Source organism: Neomonachus schauinslandi, chromosome 15, assembly GCF_002201575.2.
Source record: "Neomonachus schauinslandi chromosome 15, ASM220157v2, whole genome shotgun sequence".
In the NCBI taxonomy this organism is placed as follows: Eukaryota; Metazoa; Chordata; class Mammalia; order Carnivora; family Phocidae; genus Neomonachus; species Neomonachus schauinslandi.
In genome coordinates, this window is record NC_058417.1 from 16,618,681 (window position 1) to 16,625,458 (window position 6,778).

Sequence of the window (6,778 nt, forward strand, 5' to 3'; positions counted from 1 at the left end):
GTTGGGGTTTGCCCCGATCACTGCGGGCACCTGGCTCTCACAGCCCTCGCCCTGAACCCCCCCCCCCCCAGTAGCATGCTTTCCTATGGCTTGAACACTTCCTTTCGGGAATGAGTCATTCTTGCTTTTCACCCTCCCCCTTCCTTGTACCCTCTGTTGCTCTGCTGCAGGGAGAGGACCATGGGACTCCTGCGTTGCCCCTTACACACACCACAGCCCCTTACCCACACCCATTTCTTGGACCCGTTCGGTATTCGCACACTGCAACCCCTTCTTCAGGCTCTCCGGGTTGTGTGCCTTCCCCCTAGTCACTTGCCGTCTTTCTTGTGCTCTGGTACTGTTCGGGCTTCATTGGACTGCTGAGCTGGTAGTTACTCCTTGGTTTCTTCCCTCTTTCCGTCCCGCAGAGGGTGGCCGTGGTCTCTGCTTCTTGGACCTCTTACCTTTTCTCTAAGAGGTCCTGAAGCATCTGGCGCTGCTTGATGAGCAGTGCCAATTCATTTACATCTTACAGACATTAATGCCTTAACACTCATTGCTCATGATCGTTCTTGTTCTTGGGTCGTGTTTGTATGGTTCCTTACTTCAGATACGCCAGTGAAGCCTGCTTCCAGAAGGAAAATACCCAGTAACCAGCCTTTTCCTGCTCGGCAATTCTTTGACTTCCCTGCTAGCCCCACCCCCACTCCTTTACACCCCATTCTTTTAGGCTTTATTCTTGAAAATATTTATTTAAAAACATAAAATACTAAAAATAAATACATAAAGTATTGCACCAGTGGGGCGAAGTGGGATCTTTCAAAAACATGCAGATATTTTAGAAGGAAATAGAATGAAAATATGAGCAATTGGAAAAACCGTCTTGAGCTTCCTACAGAATTGTAATTTTTAAAATTGTGTTGGTGGATTTAGTAGTTTCAAGTTGCCAAAAGGTATTCAGTAAACACTGTACCACCTTCCACTGTAAAACGTCAGGTTATTTTTAATATTTGTATGTTCACTGAGGCGTGGGCTTTGATATCTTGAAACTATGGTGGGTTGTGATTTCAACATAGTTTCCTGAATTTCAAAATTTTGTTGTGTATAGTGGTGGTTTCTTCCTTTTTTTTTTTTTTCCTGAGCTTTCTTTTGTATTTTGTGGGACCAAATTGATAATTATATCCTAATTCTAGAATTGATTATATTTCGGAGGTTAACTTGTATTGTATCAGAGAGCAGAACTATGATCTTTGGGTAAAAGTTCAGGGAGGCAGATTTCCAATGATTGTAAGGAAGAATTTTTTAACAGTGAAGTGGACTGCCTTGCAAAAATAGTGAGTGTCCATTACTTAAAGTATTCAAAGAAAGTATTCAAAGAAAGGCCTTTTGCGTGGAAGTTAGTATAAATAATTCCTGCAGTGGGGGACTTCTAAGGCTCTTCCAACTCTTAATATTTTGTGATTTGAGAATAGTTGCACTTCAAAGCTGGTAAAACGTTTTAGGGTCCTCTGAAGACAAACCATCTTACTTCTCTCTACTAGTAGACCCTTTGAGGATAGTGGTCACCAGGCCTGTTTTTGGCTGGGAAAGCAACTGAAAGTTAGTAGAGTCATGCAGATACACTAGAAACCAGTGTTATGGTAACATCATTTTCCCTGGGTATTGTTAAAAATAGTTTATGCTATGATAATAACATACATATATCAAGTTATCATACTAAGTTTCTTGAGGCAAATGATTAGTATATAGTAAGGCCGTATCTACTTGATATGACTTAATTAGCCAAACCTTAGTTATTAGAATATTGAGGTATGTTAATAGCCACTTTTAAGATAGGTAATTAAATTGGTCATGTGGTAAGCTCAGTTGTTGAGCTGATTGATATTTCTACATCTACTTGCTGTAGTAGCCTGGTTATCTCAGCTGTTTATATGCGGCCCTGGGTGTAAAAGAATCCTGGGGCTGGTGTGTGTGTGGGTGTGGGTGTGTGTGTTTGTATGACTGATGAGCCAGTTACCTTTCCCCTTAAATTGTCTTCCTATTTCACTTCATCCAGAGCTATGTTCAGCTGAGTTGTCTTGTGGTTCTTGTGTTCCAATATTTGGCTGCTGTCTGACCTGCATGTATTTGCTGTTGTATCTCTTGTTGCATGAATAAGTTGAGTTGTTTTAAAGGTAAAAGAGAAAAAAAAAAATCTAGAGAATCATGAAAGGAGAGATTTAATTTTGTGAGACTGGAAATTTAGATTTTTTTAAATTAATGATTTTAAGCATTTTATTTTACTTTTTCACTATAGGTGGTATAGGGCATTTCAATACTGTCAGCTCTTCAATATTCATTCACTGGGGATTAAATAAATCTATTGATCATCTACTGGGTGTGAGTGATTATTACAGATGGTAAGATGTATAAGACATTGATCCCGTGTATTAGTATCATGTAATCTTGGGAGGGGATAGGAAGAAGAACAAATGTGAGATGAGAGGGTAGAAAAAGAGAGTGAGGGAAATGATACTGTATGTACATGAACAGCTAGTTTGTAATGGCCGTTGTCTGAATTCAGATTAAGATAAATTCACTAATGGCAAGAGTAATAATAACAATATCTAACATTTTTGGGGTTTTCATCTATGCCAGGGATCATGCCAAGTGATGTACGTGGATTAACTCATTTACTCCTCACATTATGTCCAAAGGAAATTGCTATTATCCCTGTCTTACAGATGAAGAAACTGAGGCAAAGAACTATTAAGGAATGTGCCCAGTGTCACTCAGCTGTTGGAGATGTATTTAACTTTAGAATCTTCCATCTTTTCCTTTGTGGTAATCAAAGAGAAGTACATATAGTAGGTGGATTCAAACTCAGCCTTGAAGTATGGGTAAAATATTTATAGGCTGGGGTAGGGCCTGGGAAATAGTATTCCAGGTGGAGAGAAGTGGTATTACCAAAACTTACAGGCAGAAAAGCACAAGGTCTATCTGAAGGACTTAACTAACTACACCAGTTTGAGGAAGGATTTCTTTGGAAGAGTAGTAAGAAATAAAGGTGAAGAGGAAGCTGGGACTGCGCAGGGACTGCTGAGTTTAGGAGTTTGAACTTGATAGGGAAGGTAATGGAGAGTCTAAAGAGGTTTTTGAGCAGATAGGGTCACAGTGGTGTTTTAAGAAAATTGATCTGGCAGCTGTTGGCCAGAAGGATTTGAGAGAGGCAGAGGGAGGCCATGAGTGGAGCCAGTTAGAGGTTATTACGGTAGCCCAGGTGTGAGATAATAAAGGCCTAAACTGGGGATGTGAAGTGGTAATGGAAAGAAAGGGACAGATGTGAGGGATTATGGAGAAAACACAAAGGACCTGGGAACTGATTGGACATAGGGGAGGAGGAATCAGAGATGCCAACTTTGGACTGTATTGTTCTTCTAAGATAATAGATGTTTCCTAATTAATAGGCAATTTAAGAATTATCTCTTTCCTGCTTTCTGTTATGAATTTTCTTGAGTGGATACCTATGTTGATCCATGGTCATATAAACACAGTGAAATACCATGAAAATATTTTACTTTTGTGTAGTGCTTTATACTTTTCAGAGTGTTTTTGTGTTTGTGATCTAATTTAACTCTATGGCAGCCTCCTAAGTTATGCAGGACATGTACCAAGGTTAAAAGACTTGCTGAAGGTTACAAAACTGGTTACTGTAAGAACCTGCACTAGAACCAAGTTCCTTGGCTCCTGGTCCACATCTCTTTCCATGATGTGAAACAGATACGAGTTTCTGATCCTGAGAACTTGACTGCCAATATAGTAAAGGAACCAAGACTTGAGGTACATACAATCAAGAACTCATACTCTTTGCAGTTCATTTATATTGTAACTAGAACAAAATCATCTATGTCTGTGCAAATCATTTTTAGGTGATACCCTTATTTGAAGCCTATTATCTTTTAGTTTACACATAATTCTTAAAACTTGGATATTTAGTTTTTCTTACTCTAAGAAGATTATCAACAGCAAAATAGGAAGGAAAAGTGTGGCTGGTGCTGCTAAAGACCGGCTGCTTACAGTTCTGGGAAATGATAGCTGATGGTTTTATAGCAAGGGAGGAAGAAGAAGATTTATAAATAGCTGGCATAAGAAAAAATTTAGCAGTTATGGACTACTTAATGTAAGGACAAATCCCTCTCTAAGACCTGGTGGTCCCTCAGAGCTACTATTATGTGGTCATAATGATGACCCTGAATAATCATAATAAGGCTTCATCTTGTTTTGTCTTCATTTAAGTGGTCAGGATTGAGTGAATTGTATTTTGAGATATATATCCATCAAAGTTTCACTGAAGTTTTGAAGTTTATGATGCACATTTTAATTAACTGGGGAAATTCATTTCCATATATGATGCTAGATAAATAAGATATTATTGAATTATATGTATATTTTATATATATTCAAATATGACTACACCTTTCTCCCAGAGAAAATAAAACCATAGCAAATGTGAAATTGATTTGTCTGAAGTATAAATACTTAAAAGTGATGCTTTTTAATTTTTTGAAGATAGCTTTAGAAACTTTCTTACACTATAGAAATAATACATCATCATTGTAGGAAATTTTGGAAAATACAGAAAAGCACAGAAAAGAGAATGAAAGATATGTCCTGTACAATTGTATATGTATTTTACATAGCTGAAATGCTGCTGTCTGTATAATTTTGTATATTTGGTTCTTTTAAAGTTTGATATACGTCATGGATATATATCTATGTGCCATATCACTTAAATGGCTACATTGGGCAGTTATAACTCATCCTAACCATTCCACTATTGTTGAACATCTGGGTTTTTTCCAGCTTTTTTTTGTTGTTATTATAAATCACATTGCAGTGAACATCATTGGGCATAAATATTTGACTGCATTTTGGAACATTTATTAAGATTTCAAGAAATATAATTACTGGATCACAGAGTATAAGCAATTTTAAGACTCCTGTTGCATATTTATACTTTCTAGAGAGGTTATTCCAATTAACATTTATTTCAACAAGCATAGTGTAAGAATACTCATTTCTCTTAGCCTTATTGACACTGGATATCCTCATTTCATATTTAATCATTAGTAATTTTCAAGGATAAAGAATAGTACCTCACTGGTCTTATATATATTTTATTACTAGAAAAGTTGAGTATTTTTCAGATGTTTGGTAGGCATTTCTCTTAACTTTTTAAAAGATAGCTTTATTGAGGTATAGTCCACAAAGCCTAAAATAAACCCATTTTAATAATTGTACAATTCAGCAATTTTTAGTAAAACTTACAGAGTTGTGCAACCTTCACTACAATCCTGTATTTCCATTTTATGAGCTATTTGTTCATTCTTTTCAACCTGTGTATCCTCTTGATATATTATGAATATTGACTATTTATTAGCACTGATTGCTTTTTAACTGTTTGTATTGCCCTTAGAATAAAGTCTACACTCCAGAGTTTTGCTAGCAAGACTTTTAATGAACAAACCTTGCTTTACCTCTTCCATCTTTGTCTCTTCCCAAGTTCCTGCCTTGCACACTGCTCAGTCAAGCTGACATGCCATGCTCCCTTTGATCTCTAGGCTTTTGCACATGCTGTTCCCTTTACCTGGAACACTTTTCTTCATCTCTTTACCTGACTAATTCCTACTCATCCTTCAGGTCCCAGCTTAAATGTCGCTTCTTCTGGGAAGCTTCCCTGACTTTACTCTCAGACTATGGTAGGTGCTCCTTCTGTGCGCACCATAGAACCCTGTACTTACCCATCGTGGCTCTTACCTCCTTAATGCACTTGATTGTTTGACTGCTTATCTCCCCACCTAACCTTTAAGCAGGGACTAGGTCTGTTTTCATAATTTTGTATCACCAGGGTTAATAATATTGGACAAATGGATCAATGGATGATGAATCAATGAATGGTATTATTTAACAGACTTTTCCATTTTGAGTTTTTTCATTGTTTTTAAACATTTATGTTTCCAGAAGCCTAAAGAGTATGACCACCTTTAAGACTTGGGGTACATATTGCTAAATTGTCCTCCAGAAATGTCGAATCAAACTTCGTTGACAAACTGTGAAATATACCAGAGGTCAGGTTCATAAAAATGTTGGCTCCACTGCGCCCTCATCAGCCCTGAGTATCATCATCTTTTTTCTTTATTATAGTAAGAACTATTGTTATTTTCATTATTTATTGAACACTTATTGTGTACCAGGCACTATGTTGAGTACATGCATTATGTTATTTAATTTTTACATCATTCCTTTGGTTTAGGTATTATTATTATCTCTGTTTTACAAAGAAAATTGAGGCTCAGGGACACCTGGGTGTCTCAGTTGGTTAAGCGTCTGCCTTTGGCTCAGGTCATGATCCCTGAGTCCTGGGATCGAGTCCCACATCGGGCTCCTTGCTCAGTGGGGAGCCTGCGTCTCCCTCTGCCTGCCACTCCCGCTGCTTGCTCAATCTCTCTTTCTCTTTCTCTGACAAATAAATAAATAAAATATTTAAAAAAAAAAAAAAGAAAAGAAAATTGAGGCTCAGAGAAGTAAAATGAATTGCCCAAGATTATAGGCCTGGTTTCTAACCCCAGACCCCTTTCTCTTTTTTTTTTTTTTTTTAAGATTTTTTATTTATTTATTTGACAGAGAGCGACACAGCGAGAGAGGGAACAGAAGCAGGGGGAGTGGGAGAGGAAGAAGCAGGCCTCCCGCCAAGCAGGGAGCCCGATGCGGGGCTCGATCCCAGGACCGTGGGATCAGGACCTGAGCTGAAGGCAGACGC

At 37.8% G+C, this 6,778-nt stretch overlaps 1 pseudogene; it reads left to right on the top strand.

Moving 5' to 3' along the window:
* Nucleotides 1-6,778, top strand: part of LOC110593177 — a 114,984-nt pseudogene that overhangs the window by 1,034 nt on the left and 107,172 nt on the right.